This window comes from Parambassis ranga, unplaced genomic scaffold (genome assembly GCF_900634625.1).
Source record: "Parambassis ranga unplaced genomic scaffold, fParRan2.1 scaffold_33_arrow_ctg1, whole genome shotgun sequence".
NCBI classification, from domain to species: Eukaryota; Metazoa; Chordata; class Actinopteri; family Ambassidae; genus Parambassis; species Parambassis ranga.
In genome coordinates, this window is record NW_021144803.1 from 689,840 (window position 1) to 708,880 (window position 19,041).

Sequence of the window (19,041 nt, forward strand, 5' to 3'; positions counted from 1 at the left end):
CAGAAGCCTGTCCTGCAAAAAGAGAGGACAGTAAAACAGTCATTAAGTTTCTGATTAACACCTACATTCCCAGACATGGTTTTCCTGAGAAAATCAGATCTGACAATGGCACACACTTCAAAAATAAAGACCTCCAGCAGGTGGAGGCAATGCTGGGACTTAAACATGCCTTTGGTACAGTTTACCACCCACAGTCTCAAGGCAAAGTTGAGAGAATGAATCAATCCATCAAACAAAAATTGGCTAAAATCTGTGCACAGACCAAATTTATATGGGTTCAAGTATTATCTGTTGTATTGATGTTCTGGTAATAACGCCATATAATCTACACCCTATGAGCTTCTTACAGGTCGACAGTTTCCTGGACCAGCTGGCCGGCTGAGACTGAAGAAGCATGCAGTATGGTATTAATATAAACCATAATATAATGAATTTGAAGCTTTGGTGTTAGAATTTGTATTACAGGACAAAGGAGAGATGGTGAGTCCAGAAGGAGCCACACACAGCCGAGTGGGTCCTCCTGAAGGTGATAAAAGGAAGTGGTCGGAGCCAAGGTGGACAGGTCCCTATCAAGTGACGGAACGCACCTCACACGCGGTTCGGCTGAGAGGAAAGGGGGACACTTGGTTCCACTGGAGCCAGTGCGCAGCTGCAGAGGAGCCTCAATGATCTCTACAGGACGTCCACGCTGATCTGAGGGCGCAGAAGTCTGAATCGGCTGATTCAGATACGGATCCTGTCACAAAAGGGGCAGAATAATCCCCTGACAGGAATCCAGGATCCCGGGTAGTCTAACCCCAGGGATCCGAAGAAAGAAGACACATCCTGAGGACGAGAGGACCAGAGAACCAGGCAGGGTGCTGGACGATGAGGCAGACGGACAGGAACACATACATGAACTGATAAAAACACAATTTTGTACATTCTAACTGACAATTGTCATTATATTTGAGCTGTTAGGAGTATCTGGGGGCGGGAACGGTGAAAGACCGACCGATTAAAATACCCACACATACTATGATGTATAACATGTTTCGTTTTATGTACTCACATGATATGTTTTTTAATACACTACATTTTTCACAGAGTTTTTCTTTTTTGCACCTTCATTTATGGTTTTGACACACATACGCACACACCAGGTGTTTGGACATTTACTCACAGTGTTGTTACATATAGATGTCACTTTTACCCATAGTTTTGTTTGATTACACACAGTGTTTTCCTATTTGCTGATGTGACCGTTTGTTGTTTCTTTTTCCTTATTTTGTGTTGGACTCTTAGTAGAGTCCAAAAGGGGGAATTGTGGAAATATATGGTCAAACTTGGTCAAAATATATGTTTGTTTGCACATATGGTAAAAGTGTATGGTTGCTCATAGATCGAGACCTCTGACTGAGGCCATAAAGTATTCTGATGTTTAATGGTTAGTTTAGAAATTCGAACTGCAAACTCCTTAAGTTGACCCCAAAGATGAAAACACAAGCTTGCCAAAGAGATAAGATATACTCAAGGTCGTGTAGCAGGAGGACCTGTGGGAATACACACACACACTCACATCAAAGATGCGAGTGGGAGAACTTCAATGTCTTTTAAGTTTCGTATACGCCCTCCACCTTGTGATTATTGAATATGCATGTTTCACTGAAAAACATTACCTTTTATGCCTTTCTATGTAAATGTAACCACACCTTGTTGTAAGATTAATAAAACGAGCCTAATGCATGGGACGGACAGAATGCAAATGGTCAGCTGCAGGAGCAGATCGAGGGGTCTGTATTGAGCTGTGCATTCTCCCTTTATATAAAGGCGAAACTGAAACTGATCAGTACTGGTTTTCATTCAATGTTCTGTGCATCGGGGACGGAGTCTGGGAATCCGGGGTGACCAGATCAGGTCACAACAATGTTTACATTTACAGCACATAAGTTCATATTCCAACTTAGTCCCTGTAAACAGCTGTCTGCTCAAACTCTTAGAAGCAATCATTCTAGAACTGCACTGCACTGAGGACCAATGTCCAGGGAGAGCTGAGGAAGAAGTACAGGGGCTGTAAGGCAGGAGTGAAAGTAGAGGCTGCATGTAGACATTTTAAGCCAGTTATCCCCTCGGCAATAATAAGGAATGTCAACTCAGCTGGGCCATGAAGTTCAATGCAGCGGCTTTGTGGTGATCTGCAAGAAGTCATCATTCCCCTTGAAAACAGTAGTAGTACAAAACAGTATTGTTAGTTGTAGTTACTCTCACACAGACTTGAATAGCTATAAAGAAATGTGAGTTTTCATTTTACATTAATTAATTACCAATTAATTAATTACTGTTGACAAGTAAAAATATGATTTAGTCAGTGGCGTAGGAAGCATTAAAAATGTGGGGGGGGGACCTTCTGTGGGTGGGATGTGAAAAAAAGTACATCAGTATTAGGCTTGTGCAAAATCGTATCGTGTGCAATTAATCGTCAGAAAAACTGTAATCGATTAATATTTGCCACTTATCGATTACGGCGATTAGTGCCTCGTCATGATGACGCATTTTTGTGTGCGGCGTAGTCTCACCATCACCCGCGCACATGTGAGCCCACAATAACAATAATGGTGGAAGGCAGTGGTGTTCAGTTAAATAATGCGGAGCAGCACGTTTCTAACATAAGTTCAACGTCTGTCACCATAAGCCCGAGCACGAAGAAAGCGCAACGAGGACACAACACTACACTACAGCTGTATATAGTGCCGCGACATGCATTAGGTGAAGCGTGGAGCGTTGGTTGTTGCTATAGTAACTGAATTTTTGCTCGTATCAAATGAATGAACTCCGATCTTTATTTACGGACTCCACAGCAAGATAGGAAACATTACAACAGCGAAGTCTCCTCCAGCAGATATTGGAAAGACTTCCACTCAGCCGAGAATCCGCGGTACGTTTAGTCATTGTGCTGCTTACGACCAAACGAAGCGCTGGAAGAACGTAACGTAGGTTGATTTGCACAGACACACATTTAAATGTGAAATTGTCCGGTTTGTTTATTTGTTTGTTTTTTCTGCTGCTGTTCTACAGTCTGAGTGAAAACATGCACTAGTGTGGGACATATTCCAGTCACAGGTTCATTTGCGCAGACACATTTTTAACTTTAATAATCACTGATGTGACTTTTCTGAACTTATTTGTCTATTTGTCTGTTTAATTTTAATGTTGACATGCTTTGTGACCTTAAGATAAAAACATTTGAAGGACAAAGTTACTTTAAATGTTTGCTTCATTATTATTTTGAAGCAGTTTGTGCCTCAATATTATCAATACATATTTCCATGGCTGGTTGGTGCCTAATCACCAGCTTAGCCTGTTAGAATGAAGTAGTTAACTTGACTGATGATTTGTCGGTATCATGCTAGAACACTGTGCCAATTTAGAGTCAAAAACATGTAAGTGCAACTGTCATCAATTAATTGTCAAATTAATCGTTATCGGCTAAATGCCACAATTAATCGTGATTAATTTTTTTGCCAATATCGCCCAACCCTAATCAGTATATATAGTAATAATATGAAGTAGTTGAGATTTCCTGTGGATTTTAACAGGTTGTTAAACTATTTTAACACTTAATGACTATTTCAGAGACAGATTCAACAAAAACTCGGTGACAAACTAATTACAAGTGAAACAACAGTTTTGTCAAACATACTGGTGCTACTACACTAACAGCCTCCATTATCTGAGGCCTTCTCTCATTTACAGAGACAAAAAACTGGCAAATCCCATAGAAAAATGAACCAAACTGCTTAATGCAGATAATACTGAAACACTAAAAATACTAACTTACAAAAAGTCTTTATCTTTATTTGCTTATAAAACTGCTCAATTCACAACAAACCTTGTGGATGTGTTTATAATGACCAAGCGGCAACCTTCGGGGCTCAAAGTGGAAGCCCATGCGGAAGTGTCAAAACTTGTAATTCACGCCGCAACAGCTGGGGGTTGGCTCCAAAAGCGAGTAATTTCCCATAGACTCCCATGTTAAAATGGCCGACTTCACAGCAGAAAAAAACATGTTTACAGCCTGGTACAAAAAACCACTCTGGTCTCAGATGATAGGTTCTCTGCTAGTGTCAATTGTAGGGAGGGTGAATTTTTTTACAACTCACTCGTTTCAATGGTATTCGGACTTAAAATTACGCCTAATTATGGGCGTTGCCGCTTGAGTGACAGACAGTTGACGTATCACAGTGTGAATTTCCTGCTTCCACGATCGCCCGCCCCCCTAAACCCCGCTCATGCTCCCCCTCTTTGTCCATAATCGGAGTTTTAGTTGACGTGACGCTGCCAACATGGCGGCGGTCATCAAGTCCCGGAACCTCCCATCGAGCCTCAAAACGGCTCTTCAGAAACAAACGGGTGACGTCACGGAGGCTCTGTCCATAGTTTTTACTGTCAATGATAATGACGCCCTGCCTCATCTGCTACATCAGTGTTTCCCTGTTCATATAATGCTCCACTGTGTCCTGACGGTCCATCACATGTGTTTTATTCTTGCTGATAAGAATATGAGCAGGTGGCTGTGTGCACTGGCTCGGCGAGGCTGAAGCTAGCAGGCTAACAGGAGCTAACATGGCCTCATTACAACATGGGTTAATGCTGAAAACAACTCTAACTCTCCGTGTCTTTGTTGGGAATCTCCTCATGTCCATTGTGTGTGGGGAGGCAGCAGAAAAGGCAACAACATGTCATCAGACAAATAATACCATTTACTGTAACTGGAAGTAAACAGCAGCTTCCTCCCAACTTTTCTAAGTTTCTTTAACATCAACCTAACGTCACCTGGGGCCATGTGACAAACAGTCAGGCTTCAGCATGAGCTGGACTTTGTGGGATGACGTTACCTCCTCCAGCGTCGACCAGCACTGACGGTTCTCTTTACGGTGTTTTACGCTCGCTCGAAGAAAGCCACTGGCTTTGTTAGGTCCGTTACTATAGTAACGGTATTGCAGCGCTGTGGTAACCAGGAAAACATGGAGGATGGATTTCAGCGGTGAGGTTATTCTCTTACGAACTTAGTGGAACAGAGTTTTTCACGAGCAATCGAGACAGAATTAGGTGGAGTTTCCTACTCACTAAATGTGGGGGGGGGGGGGGGGGGGGGGGGGGCTGTACCCCTGCATACAAGTGCTGCTTAGGCTAACACAGAGCGTTAGCTCTGGGCTAACGTTAGCCTGCCAGCTACACTACAAAAGTAAAGCAAAGCACTTTTGGATTGCGTTAGCTGGCGGCGAGCTGCGCTCGCAGTGTGTTAAGGATGAATTCAACGTGCCTGTGTAGAAAACTCCAAGTACTAACCGTGTTCACCACTTACCTCTGACAGCTATATGACGCGACCATAGACGTTAGCTACAACGAATGCTAACTAATCTTAGCTGCTTGTAGCCTGTCTACCCCAACATGAACAATGACTGACACTTCTTCCTAAACTCAAGGTCCATTTATCTTAAGGCATGCACATTGTTTCACATAAAGATAATAAACTTATTGAATAGAAGACAGAAAACTTACCAACAGTAGTTTCAAGCAGAGGCAGATGACGGGTAGGACAGAGGCTGATCTCCTACGCATGCTCTTGCTCTGCTAGTTGAACTCATTCGGTTTGAGAGGGCCACAGGAGTCAAAGCAAATATATATTTATGTTACATCTGCTAAACATATTTGGGTATTGTTGGAATTAATAACATTTTCATAAGACAAACAAATAATAATGTTTCACCTCTAAGAGGGGCTTGAATCAGTTTTTTGAGTGCAGTGAGTCTGCTCCCCTATGTCCTCAACATGTGTTTTTAGCATTACATCCCAGTCAGTGGTGTCAAAGCAGTCCCTCAGACCATCCTCTGCCTCAGCTGACCACTTCCTGATTGAACGTGTGGTTTTAGACATCCTTTTGACCAGGGGGTGTACTGTGGCTGCAGGTGAACCAGAACCATAAACGCCTCGGGGTGCTTTGTCTGCAGCCTTGCTGTTACTGTGTGTATCTTCTCACAGGCAGCTGATGCGTCCGCGCTCGGTGGGGCGTAAACACAGAGCACGATCACATGACTTAGCTCCCTCGGCAAGTAATATGGCCGCAGGCTAACAGTTCCAAGTCCTGACAACAACACAGTACACTGAGCCCCCCACCTCTGCTCTTCCCACAAGTGTTCGTGTCTCTGTCGGCTCTCACAGCAGTAAATTTTTTTTTTTTATTTATTTTAGATACTGTATTAATCCCAGAGGGAAATTCGTTACGGCTGCTGCACAAGCAGTGTCATACAATGACTAGCAAGGCGCGCCACAGGCTAGGGTGAAGTGTCTTGCCCAAGAACACACAACAGTGACTAGGGAGGAGTTGGGATCGAACCACCAACCTTCCGGTTATTGGACAACCCTGCTATCCCACTGCGCATTGGACTTCTAGTTAAACACAGGAGAAGTGATTCAAAGGTTGTGGGTTCGAGTCCCACCAGAGTCATAGTGCCTTTTAACTTCCTGTGGCGCCGTCCTTCAGGGTGGATACAGCTCCTGTCCTGAGAGCTAGAAAAAAAGGACTGCACTCAGACATCCCGGAAAACAGCGTCACTGCCCCTGGCTTTGTGACCGTACAGGTGGAAAGAGATCTGACTGGTGAGATATTTTGGAAGACTTTCTGTTCTGCAAGTTATTGCGCAGATAAAGTCTGTCAATCCAGAGATTAAAGCTCACTGTATGCTGCTGAACATGAGGCACTGCTGGATCACTCTGAGGTGCGATGGCTGTCGCAATGGCTGCAGCACAGAGCTCAATCAGAGGGAAAGAAGAAGGAGCAACATCACTGGAGAGCAGACTGGAGAAGAAGGCAGCGTGGTCAGAGCAGTCAGAAACAGGTGCTGCAGGGTTTCAGCCTTTCTCTGACACAACCTGATTCAGATCATGTGCTTCATCTGGTGCAGAATGATACAGCTGTAAATCCGAATGAACTCAAAATTCATTAGTAATCCTGTACTCCTGTTAGCCTCTCATTGTGATCAACAATTACATAATGCAATTAGCAGAAAAAGTGTCAATATTATTACAAAGGGGCAGCTAATTATCTACCGGTTTAGATTTTGTTAGCCACAACACCCACTGTTTTAACAGAGACAAAATGGCTGACAGTAAGTAAATAGTAAAAGTACATTATTTTGTTACATTTGTACTTAAGTACAAGTAAAAGTACTGGCTTAAAAATAAAGTACAAGTACCCAGAAAAACTACTTAATTACAGTAACTTGAGTATTTGTAATCAGTTACTGCCACCCTTGGATATTTGCAGTCCACCCCTGGACACATGCAGTCCACCCCTGGACACATGCAGTCCACCCCTGGAAACATGCAGTCCACCCCTGGATATATGCAGTCCAGTGCAGTGAGGCATGCTCTGATCTGTACAATGGAGAAACCAAACAACTACTCCAAAAACTGGCCTTCAATGTTTGTCAAAGTTTGTCAAGATGCTTATGTTTAAGGCAAAAGCTGTGACCTCTTTCAAGTTTTGCAGCGTATTTTCACTCGAAGCTGTGAACACATATTAATCAGACAGACGAGGTGGCCGAGTGGTTAAGGCGATGGACTGCTAATCCATTGTGCTCTGCACGCGTCGTTTCATATTTTAAGGTCCTGACACAGGATCATCACTTGATGGTGTCATAAACATTCCAACTTGAGACAGTAATACTGGTGTAGCTGGTTTACAGAGAGAAGCAAGAAAACAACAGTCAGCATCATCGTCCATAAAAAACACATGACAATAACAGAGAGTTTATGATCAGTGCTCCCCCTGCTGGTTAGGACATATGATGACATTTTAAATGTACCAGTCAAAAGTCACTCAGTGGTTTGTCTTTGTTTTTATGACTTTCTACATTGTAGCTTCATCCTGAAGACATCAGAGCTATGAAGGAACACATGTGGAATGATGCAGTGAACAAACAGTGTTAAACCAAGCAGAATATGTTTGATGTTTGACATTCTTCCAAGCAGCCAGCTTTTGCTTTGATGACAGCTTTGCACACTCTTTGCATTCTCTCAATCTGAACTGAACCACCAATGCTGTGCAATGCTGACATCTAGTGGTGGAATCGCAGGCTGCAGCCTCCTCGTTCCAAAATCAATCCCTCCTCCACATAAAGTCAGAAGTTCTAAATGTGAGTCATTAAATGAGAGGTTCCAGCAGAAACGTCCAAACATCTGAAGAGAAGCTGAGAAGCCTGAGATACAAGGGCTGCAAGCTGTGCTTCAACTGTTCCTGTTTAGACAATAAGAACAGATCATCACTGTCTTTTAAAATGTTCTGATCAAATCACATTAGTTTGTATATTTATATTACACACAGAGCTGTTGTTTCAGTCACATTCATTTGTTATGTGTACAGTGGGTGCAGGAAGTATTCAGACCCCCTTAAATGTTTCACTTTGTTATATTGCAGCCATTTGCTAAAATCATTGAAGTTCATTTTTCCTCATTAATGTCCACACAGCTCCCCATACTGACAGAAACACACAGAGTTGTTGACATGTTTGCAGATGTATTAAAAAGACAAAGTGAAATATGACATGGTCCTAAGTATCAGAGCCTTTGCTGTGACTCTCATATATTGAACTCAGGTGCGTCCATTTCTTCTGATCGTCCTTCAGATGGTTCTAACCTTCATCTGAGTCCAGCTGTCTTTGATGATACTGATTGGACCTGATGAGGAAAGACACACACCTGTCTGTATAAGACCTTACAGCTCACAGTGCAGGTCACATACTGGGTGATGACGTCCTCCTGCAGGTGTTACTGTGGAACAACTGCTCTGGATTGGGATGAGTCTGAATAGAATAGAACTTTGTTAGCTTTGTAAAGCTGTGTGGTATGTAGCACCTATACTGTTAGGCAGAGGAGAATAAGCTACAGGACCAGTTCTAGATTCGTAGGAGTGGTAGGTGTAAAATGAGATTCAGAGCAAGAAAAGTTTAAATGAAAAGCCGGCAATTTACTAGAAAATTAGACAAACAATTATTAACAAACAAAAACATTTCAGGCACTTATTAGTGTTAAGGTACCTTTAAAATTTCCCTCTGAGTTGCATTACACCTTAAGTGTTGTATTAAAGCTGAAACAAAGGTTTTGAGTTCTCCTGTTCTAGTATAATTTTATCTAACGACCGGTCGATCTAGTTTTCGTTTGGTTTTGGGTAATAAACCTAATATTCATCTAAATTGGGAATTTAACTGGCTCATAGGTTTACATTCCTCACCCAATACACATTTCAATATCAACAATGTCCCTTTAAATTGACCAACACAAATCAGTTAAAGTCGTTGACAGTATCAAAATCAAAACAATAGAGGTTACAAAGCAATAATAGAAATTTTCTCAATGTCCATCTGCTCAGTAAATACTCCAAATGTCCGTTATCAGTGTGTGTGTCTGGGTTTACACACAGCTCCTTTAAAGTCCAATAAATCCAAAGAAAATTCCAACTCCTACCGCGACCTTGATGTAGCAGTGAGTTTATGGTGAAGAAGGTACCACGTGCAGTCCTTTTAGCGGTCCTAGGCACCACATTCCATGGGTTGGCTCGCCACTCGGATCTCCGAGGTTCAAGTACAAAACTCCGGGTCTTCTCCGGGGGAAAAAATAAAACCTGGCCTGCAGGACAGGCCACGAGAAATCAATTTTAGTTCACTTAATTAAATAGAAATGTAAATAAATGAAAATCCAGCCGCCTCACAGGGCTACGTGACTAAAAAGAAACTTAACATGGCGGCTTTTCTTCTTACATCCACGCCGCTCATATTAACAGCAAAATCAGACATGTCTCCACATAAAACAGGTTCAAAATACAAAAACAAAATACACAGGAGCATTAACTATTTGGGAAAATAAAATAGGTCGGTCATAACCATCATTTTCTGCTCTTTTGCCATCTTCGGCACTGTGTAAACAGGGCTTAATTGCCTCGTTACCTGTAACAGCGGTATTTTCACAAAACAGGCAAAACAGAAAGGAAACTTACCAAAACTCGTCCTGTTAAGTGTATTTAATCCTTATGTAATCCACACCCTGGTCTGGTAAGGAAAGATGAAGACTTTTACTAGTTGTAATGTCTTTCAGTTGTTGCTAGCTCCCAAATATCCTCAGATGTTGTTCAGCTAATGGCCGCTGCATCGTCTGCTCCACCTAGTGAGGCTGTGCGCTGCTACGCAGCTTCGTGGATGGGGGAGGGGCACTTGTCTTGGACAACTTTATTGACAACCGCTCAGTTAACAACGGTGTTTAAAATTAAAATATTTATTATTATTTTCGTTCTCATCACAAAAAGGTCATGAATTATTTAACTATTAAACTTAACTTTTTACTGACCTACTTATCATTTTTTTCATTACAAGTCTTTTTGTAGCGGGGGTTACAGGTAGTTTAGAGAGGAACTGAAAAGAGTCAACAACAAGGAGTTGTCTCCAATGAAATAAAGTTACACATCAGGGCTCGTCGGGGATTTGAACCCTGGACCTCTTGCACCCAAAGCAAGAATCATACCCCTAGACCAACGAGCCACATGTGACTTCTTGCTTTTCATGTTTCAGTTGGTGGAAGAACAACACAAAGCACATGTTTTTCTTAGTTTGACATTGGTAAAGATATGTACAAAGATTTCTGGTTAGGAATATATAGTGTTGCTCCTGAACAGGGACTTGAACCCTGGGCCCTCAGATTAAAAGTCTGATTTCCTGCAAGATCCACCCACAGAGATCCTGAACACATAAAACTCAGATTCCCAACCAGAATAGTAGCAGAACTGAAGACACCACTTGGAGGAGTGTCTTCAAAAACCAATCCTTGAGTCCAATGTACCAACCAGCACACAGTAAGTGAAACAGGCATGTCCACGCTTCAACAATGAAAACACAGATTGGCCGTATGGGGATCGAGCTAATCGGTCGAGCCCTATTGATTAAATGATGTTATGATGTTATTCAGGAATTCTGCCTATCATTCCGGAATACTGATGTCTATACTGGAATGCTACTGTTTATTCTGGATTTCTGCATTTCATTCCAAACTTTTGTCTTTCATTATGGACTGCTTTTCATTCTGGAATGGTGTCTTTCATTCCGCAAATCTTTTCATTCTGTTATGCTGACTTTTGTCCTGGAATGTTGCCTTCCATTTTGGAACGCACGCTTCCATGACATCACAGGCCGCTGTCAGGTTAGGGGTTTAATCCAAGACTTTTGTCTACCATTCCGGAATCCTGCCTATCATTCTGGAGTGGGTGGATGGATGTCTAGTCCAGGATGCTCTCATTCTAGATTTCTGCCTTTCATTTGGGAATGCTTTCTTCCATTCTGGGATGCTTTTCATTCCAGAATGATGTCTTGCTGACTTCTGTTCCACTATACAGAGTGTTAATCGGGAATTCTGCCTGTCATTCCGGAATACTGATGTCTATTCTGGAATGCTGCCACTTATTCTAGATTTCTGCTTTTCATTCCGGAAATTTGAATTTCATTCTGGAATGCTTTTCATTCCGAAATGCTGCCTTTCATTCTGCAAGTCTGCTTTTCGTCCAAGGCGCTGTGTTAAGGTTGCAGTCTCCACTGGAGGACAATCCTGAGACTGAAACTGGTACACCCAAAGGATAAAACTCCCAGGGAGAAACACAGCAATATCATATATGCAGTCCAGTGCAGTGAGGAATGCTCTGATCTGTACACTGGAGAAACTAAACAACCACTCCACAGAAGAATGGCTCAGCACAGGAGAGCCACCTCCTCAGGACAAGACTCAGCTGTTCACCTCCACCTCAAAGACAAAGGACACTCCTTTGAGGACAACAATGTTCACATTTTAGACAGAGAGGAAGTCAAGGAAGCCATCTATGTTAAGCTGGTAAAACCTTCTCGAGGTGGTGGCCTCATCTTTTTACCACATACAAAGCAGTTATTTCATCCATTCCCAGGAAGTTTCACTCCAAGTCACATGCTAACAGCAAGAACAATGGGCTGTCTACCAGCAGTCTCATAGTCGTTAGCCAGTCATTAGACACACCTGGCACAGGCAGCCAGATCATCACAGGTAATTATGGAAACATTTAGTGCTATTGTTTGTGAGTTTTATCCAGACCACCCACTGAGGTCTGCAACCACATATAAACCATGTTTCCCCACCAACAGATCAACAACTGATGAAGCTGCTTGGATGAGCAGCGAAACCTCTTCAGGAAAACTCTACAAGTCCAGACGCCTTGCTTCAATCTTCTCTACAAACATGCCAAATCAAACAGTTTTTACCAACAATGTTACACACTGAGTTTTGAAGGTCTTAACCACTAGTCTTAAATTGGAATGTTTACGACGTGTGAAAAATTGTAATTCACGTGTGTTATTACCCATAGACTCCCATGTTAAAATGTCCAACTTCACAGCAGAAATGAACATGTTTACAGCCTGGTACAAAAAAACTTTTGTAGAGGGAAGGGGGAGAGAGTGGGGCACAGCAGGGAGAGAGTTCAGCTTCCTGACAGCCTGGTGGATGAAGCTGTCCCTCAGTCTGCTGGTCCTGGCCCCGCCTGCGCAGTCTCTTTCCTGATGGCAGCAGACTAAAGAAGCGGTGTGAAGGGTGGGTGGGGTCTCCTGTGATGCGGAGGGCCTTTCGGGTGAGACAGCTGTCGTAGAGGTCTTGGAGGGAGGGGAGAGGGACGCTGATGATCCTCTCAGCTATGAGAGGATCATCACTATGCGATGAAGCGTCTTCCTGCAGGTGGTGGTGCAGGCTCTGTACCACAGTGATGCAGCTGGACAGGATGCTCTCAACAGCCCCTCTGTAGAAGGTGCACAGGATGGAGGGAGGGGCTCTGGCTCTTTTGAGCTTGCGGAGGAAGTAGAGGCGCTGCTGTGCCTTCTTGGTCAGGAATGCAGTGTTGTTAGTCCAGGAGAGGTCCTCAGTGATGTGCACACCCAGGAACCCCGTCGATGGTCAGAGGGGTGTGCTGACTGTGTGCTCTCCTGTAGTCCACAACCATCTCCTTTGTCTTCTCCACATTCAGGGAGAGGTTGTGGTCTCTGCACCACTCGGCCAGAAGGTGCACCTCATTCCTGTAGTTTGTTTCATCTGAGACCCACCACAGTTGTGTCGTCCACAAACTTCACAAAGATGTTGGAGTTGTGTATCTTTGAAGAAGAACTTGTTTCTGTCACAGCTTTTGCCTTAAACATAAGCATCTTGTTTGAAGACAAACTTTGACAAACATTGAAGGCCAGTGTTTGGAGTAGTTGTTTGGTTTCTCCATTGTACAGAACAGAGCATGCCGCACTGCACTGGACTGCATATATCCAGGGGTGGCAGTAAAAAAAAGCAGCTTCCCTGAGGGGAAACTCAGTGATGCTGTAACCTCTGTTATGCTGACTTTTTAAAAAAATACTTTAATAATCCCAGGGAAATTGCTTAAAGCTGCTGCCAAGCAGTGTCATACAATGACCAGCACTGGAGGCAATGTGGGTAAAGGACACACAACCCTGCTCTACCACTGAGCCACTGCTGATGTTAGCTTCCCTTCTGGACTGCTGACTTGCCAGAATACTGACTGTTACTCCTGAATTCTACGTATAATTCCGGAATACTGATGACTATTCTGGAATGCTGCTGCTTATTCCGGATTTCTGCCTTTCATTCTAGGACAAAAAATGGATTTCTTTGTGGCTCTGTGGCACAATGGATAGTGCATTGGACTTCTAGTTAAACACAGGAGAAGTGATTCAAAGGTTGTGGGTTCAAGTCCCTTTTAACTTCCTGTGGCGCCTTCCTTCAGGGTGGATACAGCTCCCGTCCTGAGAGCTAGAAAAAAAGGACTGCACTCAGACATCCTGGAAAACAGCGTCGCTGCCCCCGGCTTTGTGACTGTACAGGTGGACAGAGATCTGACTGGTGTGAGATTTTGCTTGGCACAGAGGCAGCTAATAAACTGAAAAGGAGAACAGAAGATCTCTCAGCTGACATTCAGGCACAGCTGCTGGATAGACTGCGATCATGTAAGAAATGTTCCTTTCAGTTGGATGAATCGACAGAGCAGAGCATCTCCAGTGCTGCTCAGTTGATAGTTTTGGTGTGCTATCCCTGGAAAGGAGATATTTTGGAAGACTTTCTGTTCTGCAAGTTATTGCATAGATAAAGTCTGTCAATCCAGAGATTAAAGCTGCTCACTGTATGCTGCTGAACATGAGGCACTGCTGGATCACTCTGAGGTGCGATGGCTGTCGCAATGGCTGCAGCACAGAGCTCAAACTGTACCGACCAGCTCAGAGGAGAAGAAGAAGGAGCAACATCACATCAGGAAGGCCCTGCAAACCTGTGGCTATCCCAGCTGGGCTGTCATCAAAGCCACAAAAACAAGATCCACAGACAACAAGACAAAGACAACAACTGGCTGAGGAAGAACATTGTCACTGCAGAACTGAAGAAGCTACTCGGGGGAGTGTTGGTCCCACTTAAGATTAAAATTTAGGGTGTTTTCACACTTGCTCCCTTTCTGCCCTCTAAACGAATGCAGATCGATGACTCAGGATTTTTTGCTCTATTTAACCCTAACTCTATTTTCCCTGAATGTGCAGTAATTTAACCAGAAAACACAGGAGAAAGCCGACATTCTGCTTCAAGTGAAGACTACCCAGAATTCAGTGCAGTGGAGGAGTCTGAGAGCTCTAGTGGACCTGGTGTGAACAGAAAGAGGACTAAATTACATAAAACCAGTGACCCTGACATGATTTGAACATGCAACCTTCTTTCCAAGATGGCGGCGCAGACACGTGCGGCGGCTTCTCTCTCTCCCGATTCTTCATTGTTTTCGTGTTCTATGTTACACGTGCCGCAGACTTATAGCAAGTCATCGCCGTGTTTGTATGTCAGGAAGCGCACATACAGCCGTGAGCTACTTTTTAACATCAGCAGAACTGTAAATGTTGAGTTAGACCCTGCAATCGCTGAAGAGCTACGGGACTGTGGACTACTCCGCCTGCCGGCACCTCTACCGGCCCCTGCAACACCATCTCGCCCGCAGTGGAAGCGCCACAGGCGGTGTGAAAGGAAGCAGAAGAGGGGCAAGCGCGGAGGGATACGGACCAGGCTAGCAGCTAATCCACATAAGCCGGCCATCCCTAGCATCGTACTGGCCAACGTACGCTCTTTGGACAACAAAATGGACCATATCCGGCTACTTCGCGCCACACAGAGGACTATAAGGGAGTGTTGTGTGTTTGTGTTTACGGAAACATGGCTGAACGACAGCATCCCGGACTCCGCCATTCAGCTCGACCGCCTAGCGTGTTTCAGAGCGGACAGAGCCTTGGTTGAAGGAGGTAAGACCCGCGGCGGCGGGCTCTGTGTTTACATCAATGACTCTTGGTGTCGGGACGCTGCTGTGGTCTCAAAACACTGCTCGCCACTTGCGGAGCTTATGATTATAAAGTGCCGGCCGTTTTACCTGCCACGGGAGTTTACAGCTATACTGCTTGTAGCTGCGTACATCCCGCCGAGCTCCAGCAACAACAACAGGAGCGACGCACTGAATGAGCTCTACCTGCAGGTCAGTGAGCAGCAGACAGCCCACCCGGATGCTTTTCTCATCCTGGCGGGTGATTTCAACCATGCAGACCCCAAGACTGTGTTTCCAAAACTTCACAAACACATAGACTTTCCAACTCGTGGCAACAACACACTGGACAATGTTTACACCACCCAGAGAGGCGCTTACAAAGCCCTCCCCCTCCCCCACCTCGGAGCTTCTGATCACATCACTGTTATGCTAATGCCAGCATACAGACCACTGGTAAAAGTTGCCAAACCGGTCCGAAAAGAAGTGAGAGTGTGGCCGGAGGGAGCCACAGGAGCTTTACAGGACTGTTTCAGCACAACAGACTGGGATGTGTTTAAGCAGGCTGCAACCCACAACAACTGCACTGACCTCCAGGAGTACTCAGAAACTGTCACTGCTTACATCACCAAATGCATTGATGATGTAACTGAAACCAGGACTGTCAGCATTCGAGCCAGTCAGAAACCATGGCTGACAGGGGAGGTCTACAGGCTGCTGAGGGCCAGGAACGCTGCCTTCAGAAGAGGCGACGACACCAGCCTAAAGTTAGCCAGAGCCGACCTGTCCTGTGGCATCAGGAAGGCGAAGAGACAGTACTCCAGGAGGGTTGCCCACCACTTCAGCGACAGCAGGGACACCCGGAGCCTGTGGCGGGGGATACAGACCATCACAGACTACAAGCCCCCACCACAGACCTGTGACAGCGACACCTCTCTGCTGAACCAGCTGAATGACTTCTTTGGACGCTTTGAAGCACTCAACAGCACTCCTGCACAAAAGATCACATCCTCTCCCACTGACCAGGTATTTTCCCTGTCCCGAGCCAGCGTGAAGACATCTCTCAGCCAGATCAACGCACGCAAAGCTCCCGGTCCTGACAACATACCTGGCCGTGTGCTCAGAGACTGTGCTGAGGAGCTCGCTGAGGTGTTTACAGACATCTTCAACATCTCACTGAGCCAGGCTGTTGTCCCCACCTGCTTCAAAGCCACCACGATCATCCCTGTGCCGAAGAAGTCCACCCCCGCCTGCTTCAATGACTACCGTCCAGTAGCACTCACACCCATCATCATGAAGTGCTTTGAACGGTTAGTCATGAAACACATCAAGACGGCCCTTCCTCCCTCTCTGGACCCCTTCCAGTTTGCATATCGGCCCAACCGGTCAACCAGTGATGCTGTTTCCACAGCACTCCACACAGCTCTCACCCACCTGGAAAATAAAGACTCATACGTTCGAATGCTGTTCATAGACTTCAGCTCAGCATTCAACACCATCATCCCACAGCAGCTCATCAACAAACTGGACCAGCTGGGGCTGAACTCCTTGCTGTGCAACTGGCTGCTGGACTTCCTCACCGGGAGACCTCAGACAGTGCGGGTCGGCAGAAACACATCCAGCACCATCATAATGAACACCGGGGCTCCCCAAGGATGTGTGCTGAGCCCCCTCCTCTTCACTCTGCTGACCCATGACTGCACGCCAACACACAACACCAACATCTTTGTGAAGTTTGCGGACGACACAACTGTGGTGGGTCTCATCTCCGGTGGAGATGAAACATACTACAGGAATGAGGTGCACCTTCTGGCCGGGTGGTGCAGAGACCACAGCCTCTCCCTGAATGTGGAGAAGACAAAGGAGATGGTTGTGGACTACAGGAGAGCACAGAGTCAGCACACCCCTCTGACCATCGACGGTGCTGCTGTGGAGCAGGTGAGCAGCACCAAGTTCCTGGGTGTGCACATCACTGAGGACCTCTCCTGGACTAACAACACTGCATCCCTGACCAAGAAGGCACAGCAGCGCCTCTACTTCCTCCGCAAGCTCAAAAGAGCCAGAGCCCCTCCCTCCATCCTGTACACCTTCTACAGAGGGGCTGTTGAGAGCATCCTGTCCAGCTGCATCACTGTGTGGTACGGAGCCTGCACCGCCACCTGCAGGAAGACGCTTCATCGCATAGTGAGAGCAGCTGAGAGGATCACCGGCGTCCCTCTCCCCTCCCTCCAAGACCTCTACGACAGCCGTCTCACCCGAAAGGCCCTCCGCATCACAGGAGACCCCACCCACCCTTCACACCGCTTCTTCAGTCTGCTGCCATCAGGAAAGAGACTGCGCAGCCTCCGGGCCAGGACCAGCAGACTGAGGGACAGCTTCATCCACCAGGCTGTCAGGAAGCTGAACTCTCTCCCTGCTGCGCCCCACTTTCTCCCCCTTCCCTGACACCACCCCCCACCCCCTACCCCTACCACCATCCCCTCACCCCTACCACCACCCAAGATAGGAACTCTTTGTACCAGCCACTTTACCAAAGGAACTCTGTGCACCAGTCACTTTTTACCCTGTCATGTCACACCAGTCTCATATAAGCTGCTATAACTTAATCTATTCCTGGACTGTTACATTATGCCAACTGCACTGACTTGCACCATTGCATCTTTTGCACTCTCATACCAGTCTCAATAAGCTGTTATAAGTTAAACCATTCCTGTTTATATTATGCCAACTGCACTGACTTGCACTATACATCTTTTGCACTCTGACTGCATTGTGCCTTCATTATGTGCCTTGTATTTTGTGTGTGCCTCATTGTAGGTACATTTTTTACACTTTATATTTATCTTTAGTTTTTAGTTACATGTTATATGTTGCGGAGTGAAGAGTAACGCAATTTCGATTCTCTGTATGTTCAGCACATATAGCAGAGTTGACAATAAAGCTGACTTGACTTGACTTGACTTGACTTCTGATCTGGACTCAGACGTGCTACCATTGCTCCATGAGGTCTGTTCACAGCTTCTGCTCTTCCAAGGACTCAGTTTAGCATGACATGATTAGCTTGATGTTCATATATGTGTTACACATTATTACTAGATGAGCTGCAGTGAAACATCCAAGCCACCACCTCCCAGCACATATCAGAGATGCAGAACAGATGGAACAGTCTTATGGAGTGATGGAGGCCATGAAGCCTCCTAAAGCTTTGAATGGAGCTGAAGTCATGATGCACTGACCTTTCTTTTTATATATCTTGTCTCATAAGTATTTGTTATAATATTGCCCCAAAAAGTCAGTCACACTTGTGTGAAACCAGCCTGTCCAGTTAGGATCAACACTGATTGTGGATCAGTTTCAGCTGCTGTTGTGCAAATGGAGCAGACAACAGGTGGAAATGAGAGGCAGTTATCAAGACAGCCCTATAAAGGAGGTATGTGTTATAATACTAAATTATGTTTTAAGCTACTTTTATACTCATTATTAATCCCAGATTAAGGTGTCATTTAGGAGAGAGATTTAAATTATATCTTTATGTAACTTCTCCTTCTGATACACTCTGTTATTCAGTTACAACATGCTGACTGGAAATCTGCAAAATGAGCCCTGAATTTTTAGAGAAAGTAGAAAGGACACCAGTATTACTGTCCAAACTAAACTAA

General features: G+C 45.0%; 1 non-coding gene across 1 annotated transcript; it reads right to left on the reverse strand.

The window, feature by feature from the left end:
• Positions 1-10,499: 10,499 nt before the first annotated feature.
• trnap-ugg (transfer RNA proline (anticodon UGG)) lies at positions 10,500-10,571 on the reverse strand. The gene has a single exon. It is a non-coding gene; the product is annotated as a tRNA-Pro (tRNA).
• Between the last annotated feature and the right edge of the window lie 8,470 nt (positions 10,572-19,041).